General features: G+C 40.1%; 1 protein-coding gene across 5 annotated transcripts in view; it reads left to right on the top strand.

Annotated features, from left to right (window-relative positions):
* The window catches only part of TMEM108 (transmembrane protein 108), a 162,973-nt gene that overhangs the window by 57,151 nt on the left and 91,849 nt on the right, over positions 1 to 13,973 (top strand). The gene's annotated exons all lie outside the window — the stretch shown is intronic.

The following is a 13,973-nucleotide window of genomic DNA, read 5'->3' as shown; positions in this document are numbered from 1 at the left end:
CATTAATGGGCTTGCTGAAAAATTCTAGATGGAGTCCACCGCAGTTTTCACCATGAGAGGATTGCTGCAAGCATCTCAGTGTCCTCTGCTTCTTTTAATCACATGTCATTTTGAAGCTGTTTGTCTCTCACATACCTACTTACGTATTGAGAAGCTACAGAGGAAATGTAGGTTTGTAGAAAGGGGCTCACCAGCTGCCATTTTTCTTAAAAGAAAAGCTGCAATTTAACATTAACCTAGCAATTAAGCAAAAATTTACGCTAACATGCTGCTTTCTTGCATAAAATCCCTCTCAGCAACTCTGAAAATTATCTGTGAGAAAGGTAATAGAATAATTCCCAGCATCTTTGATTTGGAAAAGCCATTTTCTGGCATGATTGATATTTCCTTTGTGTTAGCATGGGAGGCCATAGAAAGACGAGTAATCTCTCTAACGGGTGTACTCCATGCTGGTGCCTGGGGTCCATGATACATTTGTCAGGCTTTAATTAAAGCTCCGGAGTTGAATTTCCACAGTAATTAACTTTTATTTTCAGTTATACTATGTCTCTCATTTTTGACACTGACACTTTCCTGTTAGAGATAGGGGCAGCAGTTGGCACAAAAAATAAAGAATGTGGAAATGAGGAATAATTTAAGAAATGGCATTGTATTTGTCATGACTTCTGACAGTAGACAAAATCAAATTTTCCTTCAAAGCTGTTTAGTTGTTAGCTACCTAATATGTTTTCTCTTCTGCATAAACACATATCCTATTATCTTGGTTACCCTTCCTTATGCAAGGTCTGGTAGTAAAAAGCAACTTTTGTTCCGTAGTATCCTACATCCCTGTTACAACATTAACATCTTTTTCATTAAGTCTCGCAGAAATATTTTGTTGCCTTTTGGCAAATCTTGACTTTTAAGCATGAATGTGTGCTTTTATTAATAGAAGTTAGGCACTTGTATCTTTCTCTTCCAGTTTTAATTCATGTGGCTTTAATACTGTGAAATAATATTATGTAGGAGCACAAATAGCGAAATCATGGGGTTACTGTCATTTGGTTTGGCCTCAACAAAACAACCTTTCCAGGAACAGAGACATGCAGACCTGGAATCCAGTCCCCTTCTGTCTGTACTGCTGTATCAATTACCCTTTGATAGACACACTGAGCTTCATTTTTAAAAGTAAGGGTTGCTTTGGGTTTTTTTACACAACCATGGTCTAAAATCTCCGCTATGTGTTGTCTGTCTTCTGATTTCCACTTTGAATGCTGTCCCAGCTGGCTGTCACCATGTCCTCACATGTGCCGGCCTGTATGTTCCTGTGCTCCTAGGTGGCACAGGTGAAGGCCTCCTTGCAGGATGCTGTAATTGAGTTAAGAACTCTCAGAAAATATTAATTTCCCTGGTGTCTGAATGTTGTCACGTCTCACCCTCAAGAATAATCTTCCAGAGAGGAGGCGGCAGCTTTCTAGCTTCGCTTTTCTCAGGCCTGTTGGTGTAAAATAACTTTGGAATTTGCTTTCTGTAATTTGCAGCAGCTTCTTCTTTCCCAAATACTTGAAATTTATCCCTTGTTTCTAAACTGCAGCTCTGGTCTTGCTGCTGTAGCTTTGAAACAGGTGATGGAATGGGCCCTCCAAATGCAATAGTACCAGTAAAGAAACAGCTAAGAATAGTATCACTTCTGAAATAAAGCAGTAGAGATAATTAAGCAGAACAGTGCAGTAAATCAATGTGGCACTTAAGGGCATGGCAAAGGCCATGGAAAAGAAAGGTAATAAATTGTATGGTGAGATATGCTAATTGATCGTTGTTTGCAATTTCAAGCTGTGTCTCCAGATTTCATTTTAATATTTCTTGTGGACTGAAAAGCAAATGCCGAGCTGAACTGATTGTGATCAAATAGAAGAATGGAAGCTGCAGAGAGACATGGGCTATTCAGGCACCAAATTCCTGTGGGGTAATTCTGACTGGCAGTTTATTTCCAAATGTTTTGCCTATCTATTTTATAATGTGCTGGCTCTACTCACCCCACTTGTCTTACAAAACTGTTCCATAACAGAATGTATCTGGGTGCTGTGCAATCCTGTATGATATTTTCTCTATACTTTCTGTGTTTTAATTTGTCTTGATTCTTCCTTGATTCCACCATCTCTGTACTTCATGTGTCCATAAGTTGTTTATCCACTATCTATTAAAATTATTCATTGTAGATAATTTTACCAGCTCTTTGATCAGCTGTATCCCTGAATGTACTTCAGTGCTAGCATCTGTTTAGCAGTGCTATGTCAAAGGTTGAGTGGCATTATTTTACATGCCACTAGAGATGTCACAGGGAGGAATCTCATCTATGTGTTCCACTGCAGTACCCACTTGGAAGAGAAGCTTGGGGTTTGTTTGATTTCTAACCCTGCTCAAGTTCCCAGATCTGATTTTGGACTAACTTGTGGTTATTGACCCATCCTATTTTAATACAGGACCTCGTTCCAACTTTGTTAAAATTGAAAAAGAGCTTATGGCTCTTTAAATGGCTAACAGGAGATTCCCAAAGATGGGCCTTGCATCAAATCTGCCATTAAACTGAATAATACTTCCTCCAGACACTTGGAGGAAATATTTGGAGTCTTGCAAAGCAGGAATTAATGTGCATGGGTCCTGTACTGGTAGAGGAATAGCCACTGATGAGGTCACAACTCTGTAAACCATATTTACTGCATTGCTTGGAAACTTGTGTGTGTGATATATTGTGTTTTATATCATTACTATTGATCCTTTTTGTTATAAGTATATTTCCAAAGTTTCCTTCTTCATCTGCAGAGTATTTTATGCCATAAATGTATCATGCAGCTCTTCCAGGATCTGTTTTCCACACAGAGCTATTACTTCATGTTTTACAGAGAAACCTCTTACCAGGAGTAGGGTATCCTGCCTATTAATTGTCCTTTGATGGAGTTTTGCAGACAAGTCTGAGTTCACTTTGATCTTGACTTCCCCAAACCCAGTTTGAATAGGAAGCCCTGTAGCTGTCTTAGCTGTGCTTGATCCAATAAGCTCTCTCAGGAGGCTGGGTTTATTCCCTAGAGCGCAGTGCCACACAGTGTGCCTTTTGCCTTCAGCCAGCTCACATTGTCAGTAAAATATGTCTGTCCTTATCTGCGAAAGGCTGTGTAGATGTAACGCTAATGTGTAGAGTGAATGTATCTTGCCTGGGCTTGCAAGCTCTTGGCTCCTTGGGGAGGCACTTCTTTATATGTAGACAGTGTCTAAGAGCAACAGTTGCTGCCATTCCCAAACCTTTGGGATGTTTGAAATCCTGCCCTTCATGTGGAGAAACAGACTGAATGTGCATGCGGGTTGCTTTTATGGCATATATTAAAGGTGAAAGCACACTGTGACATTGACTGGAATCATCCCATCACACAGGGAGGCTTTCAAGGCACCTGCTAATCATTTACAGCATCTGTGGTCTTTTGTGACTCTTGCTGTAGCCAAAATATTGTCAACACAAGTTAGCTGAGCTGCTTTGCATCCTTGTGCAAAATATCTCTGTCAAAATGAGCATACGTTGTGAACAGGATTTAATATTGACCACAAATCTCAGGCTGTTGATGTTGATACATAGATGTCTGAGTCAAGAAATAGAGAGAGGAAATAACGATCTGAGCTTTAAATCTATGTGTGCCATTTTATTCTTTTCACCCAAACTGTAAATTAACAGGCTACAGTCAGTCTGTGAAACTTAGTCCTGCTATAGCCGTTTTGTCTCAAATAAATAGTTCAGTGTTCATGGCCAGATAGAGACAGAGGAACTCATCCTTCCATTTAGTGTGGATTTTAGGGCATTCTCATTATAGAGACAAGACTCAGGTTTTGTGTCTTATTTATACAAAATGGAAAAATAGCTCCAGGAGGGCAGGGAAGGAAGCCTTATCTTAGAGTACTCAGCAGAATGATGGTTAAAGTACTTATCTAGGCTGTGGATAACTAGCTTAACCAACAAACTGGAAGGAGCCTTATTTTTCTGAGAAGAGTTCAAAGGCCATTTTTCCATCAAAGAAGAATGGTCAAATATCTGAAACCTCAATAAAAGAAAAAAAAAATTTGGAGTGGGAAAAATATCTAACTCATCTCACTGAACAACACTTTCAGTTGTACACACCTGTCTTGGTTTGGGAAGACAGGTATCTGCCAGGTAAAATTACAATCAGAGGCTCTTTGGCAAAGATTTGGGAAATAGGAATAGCAGTTCTTTACTAGTATGTAATACAAAGAAAACAAACACAAAAAAAAACTCCCCCCCCACCAAACAACTACAGCATTAATGACAAACGACAACAGTACCAAGAACCTTGAGGGCTTTGTTTCACAAAACCCAGGGCAGTTTGGTTTCGGTGTCCCTGCAGGATCCTCAGAGCACCAAGCTGGAACAGTGGAAAAGTCCCGGGCTGGTAGCTGGGATGGCAGGGTGTCCCGGCAGGCAGGGGCAGGGTGTCCCGGCAGCGCAGGGGGTGCAGGGTCACGCTGTAGCAAGAGGAGCAGCGCCGAAGAAAAACCGAAGGAGAGGCAGGGCCTGGACCAGCTCCCCGCTGGTGGCCGGGAAAACTCCGGATTCAGGCCGAACCGGTGATGGTAGATTTCCCAGGACTGGATCCCTTTGGCCACAGTGAAACTCCTCCAGCCAGCAACAGCCGTTCTCCGCTCGGCGTGCTTTGCGGCGGCTGAGCTCCTCGAGGAGCGGCAGACACGCGTCTCCCCGAACGCCGGAAAAAGAAAAGCCCGCAGCTGCCTCAAGCTTTGTCTTTTACCTGCGTTATCTCCCCCTTCCACCTTTGTCCACCTCTTTTTTTCGGTTAAGTACTCTCAAGTATCCAACACTTGGTCTCCTTGGTAACTTGTGGGGAAAAAATTCTTTAGAGAAAGAAGGAACAAACCTAACCCCCAACAACACCATCGGAAAGTGCCAACATGATATTTCACTCTTCAGTTTAATATTTCTACAGTTGACAAACCAGAGGTTGAGGCAACACTGCATCAACTCTGCTATCGCTGCAGTATTCTAGGCCTGTGAGCTGAGACAGTAAAAAAACAAGCCAAAACTTTAACTCCTGTGTAAGCAAGGATTCTCCAAAATTCACAAGTAGGTGAAACTGGAGTAAAAAAACCCCTTTACTCCTTGAATTTGCAGTTTGTGGCTAGTGCAGTTCCGAAGTGTAAATACAAGGAACTTGCACATTTGTTAAGCTCACATATACGAATTGTTCTCCTACTGACATCTGTAGAGCTGTTTACATGGCCAGCTTGCTTTCAGAGCAGTCAGGTGTCAGTAAAAGCGTCACAAACTCTAGGTAAGATAAATCTGAATATATGGGTCTCATCTGCCTTCATAGCACAATGGGAAAGACTTGACAGAGTGATGAAGATGTAAGAAATGGAAGCTTGCACAATTCAGGTGCTGTGTGCTAAGTTACTTAGGTGTTCTAATATAAAGATATGTCCTGCTTTTTCCTGAATCTGTGATAAGAAGGATTATTCAAAGCTGCAATTGATTCATGGATAATGCAGACGTAGTATATTTTCGCTGGAATGCAGAGAGAACTGGTTCATACAGATAAGTTATTAGAGAGGAATGGCACAAGATTTTCTTTCCAAGTGAATAGTCAAGCATCTGCATTGCCCTCAAAATGTCTAATATTGACTTTTCCCAACAAAAGAACATCAGATTCAGTGGGCCACTGCTTTTGTGTTTGTGCCTAGTTTATAGATCCAGGATCACTATGACAAATCCCACTGTCTTTTGGTGTGAGCTGCACTGTTTTCTCAAGAAAACATTAAATGGTTTATGTAAAGTCAATCTTGCTCCCAGCCCTAACAAACTATTCCAGAACAGCTCTTTGTTTGCATTGTTCCATGTGCATTTTGCCTTCTAGTGAACAGCAAGTGAAAGTTTTGTTCTGCTGTGTTACAGTATGCTCAGTTGTACTCCTACCTGGTGGGAACAGATGTATCTACTTCTCCTTCTTCAGAAATGCCTTGCAGGGCTTTGAGACTTGAAATGGCCTATTATCTACCAAATAACAGATGTCTTCACAGATTAGCCTCTCCGAGTAAAACACAGGCACACCACACAAAAGATGATGATTAGCTAGTTGAATGACAATAGAAAAACTCCAATGCAGATGTACAGGAAACAAGGAAAGGATCAGACGCTTATATTTCTATTTTTCTGAGTTCATTATATACATTCATTTTTACAATGACATCTTAATGTTAAAGCTGCCATTATGCAGCTTTCTGTTTCAAAGCTTCTAACTTATGATTTTTTCAAATTAAAATAATGTATTAATATTTCTCCCAATTACATGCTAATAAAAGACTTAATTCAGTTTGCATACAATTAATGCATTTGTTGCAAAAGTGTTCCATATGTTACTTCAGCTAATTTCTTTAAATGTATTTCAGTTAAAGATTTAAATTCTTATCTTCCATTATGAAGGAGACTGAAGAATGCTTCAGTGATAAATCCTGCAAATCATAATACACCTCTCTGTATGTGGTCTAGCAGAAGCCAGAAAGTTTGTTCACATAATTTGAAGTGAAGCACATGAAGAATCAGACACATTTATCTACAGGACTTTCCCTTCTTTATGGTTTGATTGTCTCCTTGCAAGGACTTGAGTGCCTGCTGATCTGGTGGGTCTTTGTCTTCCTGAATGCAGAAAAATACAGACAAGGACTGTGTTGACCTGGAGTCTGGGAAAAGTTGCCTGATGCCTGTTTTAGTCTGTAATTTTTTTCATTTCAGTAAGAATAATTTCATCTCTGAGACAAAAAAAAGATGAACAAAACGGGGACAGGCAATCATGTTTAATCACATTACAGTACCTTCTATTATTTTGTGGAATTTCCTTATCACAGATCAGGACGTTGAAATACATTGGGGAGAGAGGACAACGCAGGACAAAAACTAAGGGAGATTTCTGTAGTGGAAGTCAAGGTTAGAGTTTTTTTCACATAAGTGGAAAACTGCCACATTAGACTATCTTCTGGTCTGAAAAATTCTTATCAATGTATATTTCTTCAAATTTTGCAGTTCAGCTGTCCTAGGATTTTGTCAGTAGGGAGCATGCTTCAGATGGGGGAGATACAAAGGTTGTGGCCATGGCCCAGGTGGTTGCCTTGGGTATTGAAATGATTAAGAAAAGACAGGGCTGGGGTATGGTGCCCCTGGAAGGGAAACTAGGAAAGGGACAAAGAGATTTTTAATATGTGGAAATGAAGTGGTGAGACAGAGAGAGAAGGAGCAGAGGGGTGCTGAGGAGGAGAGGATGGGACATTTAAGAAGGGATGGAACACAGGAGAGAGAGAGAGAGGTGGACAGGATTCTCGTAGTAGGGACCAGACTAGGAGTAAGGCAAGGTCAGGTGTTAGCTCAAGGGTTAAAGTCTGGGCTCAGAATAAAAAAGGCTCCAGTTCTCTGGAGGATTGTTTTTATTTGGATTTTTAAAAAAATACAATTTTTTTTTTTTTGTTTCTAAACTGTGTAAGTTACACTTAAAAGCCTTTTAAAGGTACAAAGCAAAGCTCTCTTAAATATGCAGAGATTTCAGTCGATACTGCTCAGATGAATCAATATTTTATTTTATCATAGTAGTTCATTATGTCACCTCTTCCGCCTGTAACTGTACATCATTCAGAGTCAGCTTTGAAGCCAGAGTTATTAATTTCCTAGAGAGCACTTCTGTGGCTCTCATTATTTTGGCATCCAAGTACTTTAAAAACATTAATGAATTTATCTTCACAATGTGCCGATAAGGTGAAATGACATTATGCACCAGGGAAAATTATGCACAGAATCGTATCAACAAAGGACATTTAATTTAGATGCCCAGCTTGAGATGTTCATGCCCTGACTTTCCAGAAACAGCATTGGATCATCCTCTCTTTGTTCTAGAGTTGGCTTCTACTGAGTCCATCACAGTTGGAATTGCTCCATGCTTCCACAGTTCAGAGCACAGGTGTTCCGTGCTCTGCTCTAAGCAAACAAAGAAAATGCAATTAATAGCTGCCTGCATGGAGTTTGGGTTTTGTGAGTTCCTTGGCATTAGGCACTGAGGCAGAGAGAGCATCCAGTTCCCCAGGGCAGCTTTCCACTGCCCTAGGCACAACCATGGTCATTTTCCAAGCCCTTATCTCAGTCTTGTTGGACTGTCCAGTGCCATCAGTGGTGAGGCAGAGATGCAGCAAACAGCAAGTTCCTTCTTGTTGTGACCTTGACTTGCTGAATGTGTGCAGTCAGTCCTTGCTCTTACACTGAGTGAAGCTGTATACTGGACTAAAAACCAAGGTATTTGAGTTTATTATTTGCATTGTCACAGCGTGTACACACCGTACCCAGTGCAGATTTTTTGCGCTGCTGGGATAGATGCACCAAAAGGGCTCTAGTTCCTCCATATTGATTCATATCTTCTGGAACTCTGTTGTGGCAGTCTTAGCACACAGGAGCAGGGGCTCCTGAAGCAGAGAGAAGCTGCAATTTTATTTGAAAAGGATCCTTCATTGTGTCCCTGGATGGCCTCAAATTGTGTGAGCTGATTTGGGGATAAGGTGGGAACCGTATCACAAAATATACCTGTGGCTGGACATCTCCTGTCTTTGTGCTTGCAAGGCTGAACTCATGGATCAGAAGTGCATTGCACCCAGAAGACACAACATATTTTCCCTGACTTTTTACAGCCTGTAGGAGCAAAGCCATGGTGCAGTCAAGCAGGACACGGAAGAGGCAGTCTCTGCATCGCTGAAAGATTTTTCTTTAGTAGGAAAAGAGAGGGATAGAAAGGTACAGAGAATGTTTTTCAGGTGCACAAATAGAAGTTGGTCTCTATTAGCTTTCACAGTGGGAAGGGAGTCTCACTGAAGTCTGTAACTGCAAAAATGCTGCTTATTAATCCAGTGTCCTCCACATCCTCTCCAGTTCTGTTCAAGACTGTTCTTCCCCATTTTCCTTCATCAGTTGATTTTCATATTGGTGGTGGGACAGAGTCACTGAAATTACCCTGGGTTTGCAGTCAGCAGTTCAGAACATGGCTTAGTCCATGTCAATTGCAGCGTAGCAAAAAGTATTGGACTCACCTGAAATGGCCCATCATGTTTTAGCTGCAGACAATTATTCAGGCTCAAGTTTATTTATTAAATTCACCTATCAATCCTTCACTTAAGCAGTACTATTCTTTGCCTGTCTAGGCTCTTCCTTACTTCTGTCAGGAAAAAAAAAGAACAATCTTCTTCAAATGGTGACATTTGCTTGCACTGCTTTATGAATCTTTAGCCAGGTGCTGCATCAATACTGAAATCTCTTGTCTGGGTCAGTGGGCTTTACCTGAGGAAGAACGTCACAGTCCCAGGCAGTAAATGAGAGTTTTCACTAACCTATTAAAATAAGCTGTGCATCTGAGCATAATCTTACTTGACAGCATAATGTGTTTTTAAATGGCTGGTGTTTGAGATTTCCCTTTTTTTTTTTTTCCCTGTGCATTTTCTTCTGGCTCACTTGCACCTCTTTATATGCTTGTGAACCTTTTGAAGGAGGGAAGATGAGCTTTTTAGCCAGTAGCAGTCTTGCTGGCTGCACAAACTGAAAAGGAAGAAAATAAGACACACAGTCATCTGCATGCTAAATCCTCTCTAAAGCTACAGACCTGTCATGTAGAGCTAAATCTCTGTCAGTGCCAGGTTTGCATCTTGCCCAATCATCTTACCCTACCTCTCCTTTTGCCTTCAGTCACCCTCTCCACAGCCTTAAGTTGTAGACATCACATTGACACAGGCTTGGGCATTATTATTATTATTCAGAGTTGCATAAAACGTGAATTTACATTGAGTAAAACCAATAAGCCATGCTGCCCTGACATTTAATTTTCTTGGAAATTCTTCCTATTGAATCAGGCAGCACTACATGCATTTTCAAATGAAATTCATTGTTTGCACTACAGTAACCTTGTAGGCAGAAGAATGAATAATTTGGAAATTACCAAGAGCCTATTGCCTGCCACCTTCCTCCAAACCTAAATTTTTATGCGGCTATATTTCTGTGTGATGCCATGTTAAATTTTAGTTTTATTTCCACCCACTGTCTCAAAATAGTGTGCAAAATAGTCTTCTATAAAAAGGGTTGCTGTTAATGGCTGGGTCACTGGTTGGTAGTCTCCTGTTTTTTCTGTGACCATTTCTTCTTTTGACATCAAACCCTGGGAGAGTTGAGGATAAATAAGTGGTGTCCCTGGAACTAGACATGGTTATAATAAACTCTGAGATGAAATGTCAAGTCTAAGCCGGTGTACTGTTGTACTTTCCAGTGTATGTTGATCAGCCCACCAAAGCAGTGCAGTCATATTTCAGAGCTCACTTTATCTTCCTTCTCTTCTTACCATATTGAGTGTCTGATTATAAAGGAGGTAGTAAATGGCTCTGTTAAAAGGAAGTTTAACCAGAGAGACATAGGTCAAGACATCGTCTTAGTTTCTGTGTCAAATGATTATGCATTTATGCATCCATCCATCCAGACCTGCCAAAGATGTTCCTATTCTTAGAGCTGAAGTTGTTATAATTTCATAGAAGAAGCTAGTTCAGGCAGACTTTGTCTTTGAAGTGATAGACTTCATGTCAAGATGAATGTGTGTTCTAAAATAGCTGAGCAGAGGAAACCAGCAAACACTCCAGTTGGGTCTGCCCCTGAACTAACACCCTGTCATGGGGGCAAGAGGATCTGGCAGAGCACACAAGAAGGTCTTTGAAATACCCAACCTTTCACATCACTGATATTTTTACAAAAAATATTATTTTAAACCATGGTGGGTTTTCTTGGGATTTATGGTCTGTTAAAAAAGCTAGCGGTATAGGTTAGTATTAAATACATTAATGCACCATTGAGACTGAATTGTTAAGAATTCAAAAGGTGGTTATGCTTTCCTACCATGCGTTTTTCAATTATAATAAAATGTTTCTTTCAATCTTAGGTACTTGTGTACGTCTATTATAACCTGTCATTGTGAAATTAGATCCTTATGCTGTACTTACACATTATGATTAGAGCTGGTTTAAAACATTCAATCCAAAACTGACATGGAAATAATCTTGAACATGTATTTCAGTAGGAAATTTAATATGATTTTCTTTTGTCTGAAAAGAAAAAGGGGATATGTTGTACAAGTTTATTAATTTTTTTTCCTTTCTTCTTTTTTCTTTCTTTATTTTTTTACCTTTTGTCACTGGGAGAGTCATGCTAGTATTAATAGGGAAGGAAAGACAAACGGAAAACATAGTTATCATCTATGCATATATTCATAAACAAATATATATAGATGCAGTTCAAAATTACAATACTGAATGCACTGCTTTTAATTTAATTTTTTGTCAACTGAAGTCGTTATGTTCTCCTTAACTGTGGGATCTTATTTGGTACAATAGGATGGGCCACAACCAAAATGTGCAGGCAAGGCACTCTGACCTGGTTCAAAGTTCTTGTTTTTCACCCATCTTCAGTTCTCAGAAAGGCTGGGTCTGTGGGTTTCGCTCAGCCCCTGACAGAGCCAGAAGAGCACTACATTGCCATCCTTCACTGGTAATTATTTCCTCTACGCTTTGTAGATGTAAACCAGCCTAGGGAGTTGAGAGGCAAGATGGAATGCATGGGTCTTGGACTCAGGTCTGCTGTGCTTATCTTAAAGCAGGTCAGTTGAAATTCCCCTAGGGATGGTCCAAAACTTAATTAGCCTATCTTGATCTTTTTTTTTCCCTTCTTATCCCTCAATCTCCTTAATCTTTACAGTCTCTTAAGGAAAGTTAGTACAAGGGACCTTTTTTTACAGATGAAGTTTTCAAAACCAAAACCCAGTATGTGAGATTTCTGTCAAAACAGTTAGAGGCACTTTCATCTCTTAGCTTACATCTTTAGTTCACTGTAAGTCACAGAATGCTGATGCACGATATTGAGCCTCCTTTGTACTGGTGTCTTAAGGATTATTTGTTTAGCTGGGTAATTGTGACATTCACTATTGGGATGATGATCTTGCAGTTAAAATGTTATATTGGGATGTGTCCGTTTCTACTATAGATTTCCTCTAAAGTCATCTGAGGCCTGTTTAACAGTGTTTTCGGGACTCCAATACAGGTATGTTTGACAGCACAAGACTTGCTTGCTTGGAGTACTTAAGCATCTTTGGCCTGAATTTCAGACATGCAGAGCATGCATACTCCTCTTTGTGTACAGCTGATGCTTTCCATTCTTGAAATCTCGACCCAGTCAATCCACCTTAGAAATACAGTGCCATATTATAAGAGAGGGAAAATAGTACCTTCTCTTTTGCATGCTTTTTTATCTCCTTGAAATACTTGCATTTAATCTAGGTGAATAATATGAAATAATGTGAAAAACCTGATTTCAGCTGCTTCACAAAGGTAAACCCTTTTTCGACTCTCCTGTGTTTATTACAATGCAGACAAAGCTATTTGCTTGTCTGTCATTTACATTAAGTCTTTTTTTATTGTATATCCTACACAATGGGAACAAGAGAATAGTTTAACACAGCTGCAGAGAAGTTAACCCCATAAGCCTTGAAATCCCTGTAGCTGGAGAAAGCTCTGAGTGAGATTCCTTTTGCAGATGTTGGCATCCTCATTTTCAGTGTTATGGGCTGAAATCAATTGATTGACCTTCAGCCCTTTGAAACTCAGTGGAGAAAAACAGCCCCACAAAAGGAATGGGCCCCTTCTTCCCAAGAGAGGCATTTTAAACAGGGCACAGGCATCAGGCTGCAGAAGAGCCAAGCCACCTGCTCATTTCAGAGAGAGCTTCAGTGAGTAAATCAAATGTCACATCCACAGTGGGGACATCCTGAGGCCTGTGAGAGGCCATAGAAGATCCTCCAGGGAAAACCCACCATCACAGGAATGGTGTGGAAGTAGAGCTGGTTTCTACGTCCTTTCCTTGCTGTGTGTGAGAAGGAAGAACAGGCTGTATTTTCATTTTTCACCCCCCCCAGGAGTTATAGAAACATCTTTACTAACATAGTCTTGTGTGCCAAAAAAGTCTTTTAGCAGGAGAGCTTCCAGTGGTTTTAAAGCTTTCCTGTCAAAGAGCAGGCAATTTACACTGCTGAATGCTTCCTGGGTGTAGTGCAGCCTGTGAGATTTTCATCATGAGCTTGAAATGAATATTAAAAGATTTTCTTTGGCTTGGCTGTGATAAGAAAATGTTGAAAAATTACACAACTTAGTCTTAAATTTGTCATATTTCATTTTTAAAAAAGTCTTTACAAGAGGACAATTACAAGTTCTTTTCACTATGAACTTTTTCTGTAAAAGTTTGTTGACTCATTTCCACTTTTTTTTCATGTTGCATTGTGAAAGATTATTCTCCCAGAAACTCAGAGAAGTTGAACTTCTTTCCTTCAATCACCCAAAACAGGTGTGCAATAGGTGTTTCAGGGTGTGCAATAAAATTTCATTATCAAAGTTTCAGATGCCCATATATTTGCATGCATTGAGGGGATTGCTTACTGGGGAAAAGAATATTTCTAGATTGTCCACAGGGATTTCACAAGAATGTTTCATTATTTCATCATTGGATATTTTATATTCAGCCATATACAAGTTTTAAAATGAGTACACAAGTCTTCCCCTGCCCATCCCTAATATGTATTAATGACCAAATTCTAATTATCCCTACAGCTGCTAAGTCAGTTTGGTCTTTGTGAAGATGTTAGCTTCTCAGGGCTCCACAGACATGAATGATGCAAAGGAAGGGCTGTTTCTTTTCTTATTCTAAAACTAGACGGACAGGCACACACAGTCATGTCTTTGCACCATTGAGAACAAGAAGCAACCAGAACACCTGTTCAGAATTTACTCCGACTGGAGCTGCCAAAAGAAGTATTTCCTAATGGTAGATAATTAGGAACAAAGAAAGAGTCAAGAAATAGTCCCTTGCACCA

Source organism: Chamaea fasciata, unplaced genomic scaffold, assembly GCF_029207755.1.
Source record: "Chamaea fasciata isolate MVZ Bird 193981 ecotype frontalis unplaced genomic scaffold, bChaFas1.0.hap1 SCAF_1, whole genome shotgun sequence".
NCBI classification, from domain to species: domain Eukaryota; kingdom Metazoa; phylum Chordata; class Aves; order Passeriformes; family Sylviidae; genus Chamaea; species Chamaea fasciata.
Note: the sequence above shows the minus strand (reverse complement) of the source record. Positions and strands in the feature narration are given on the sequence as shown.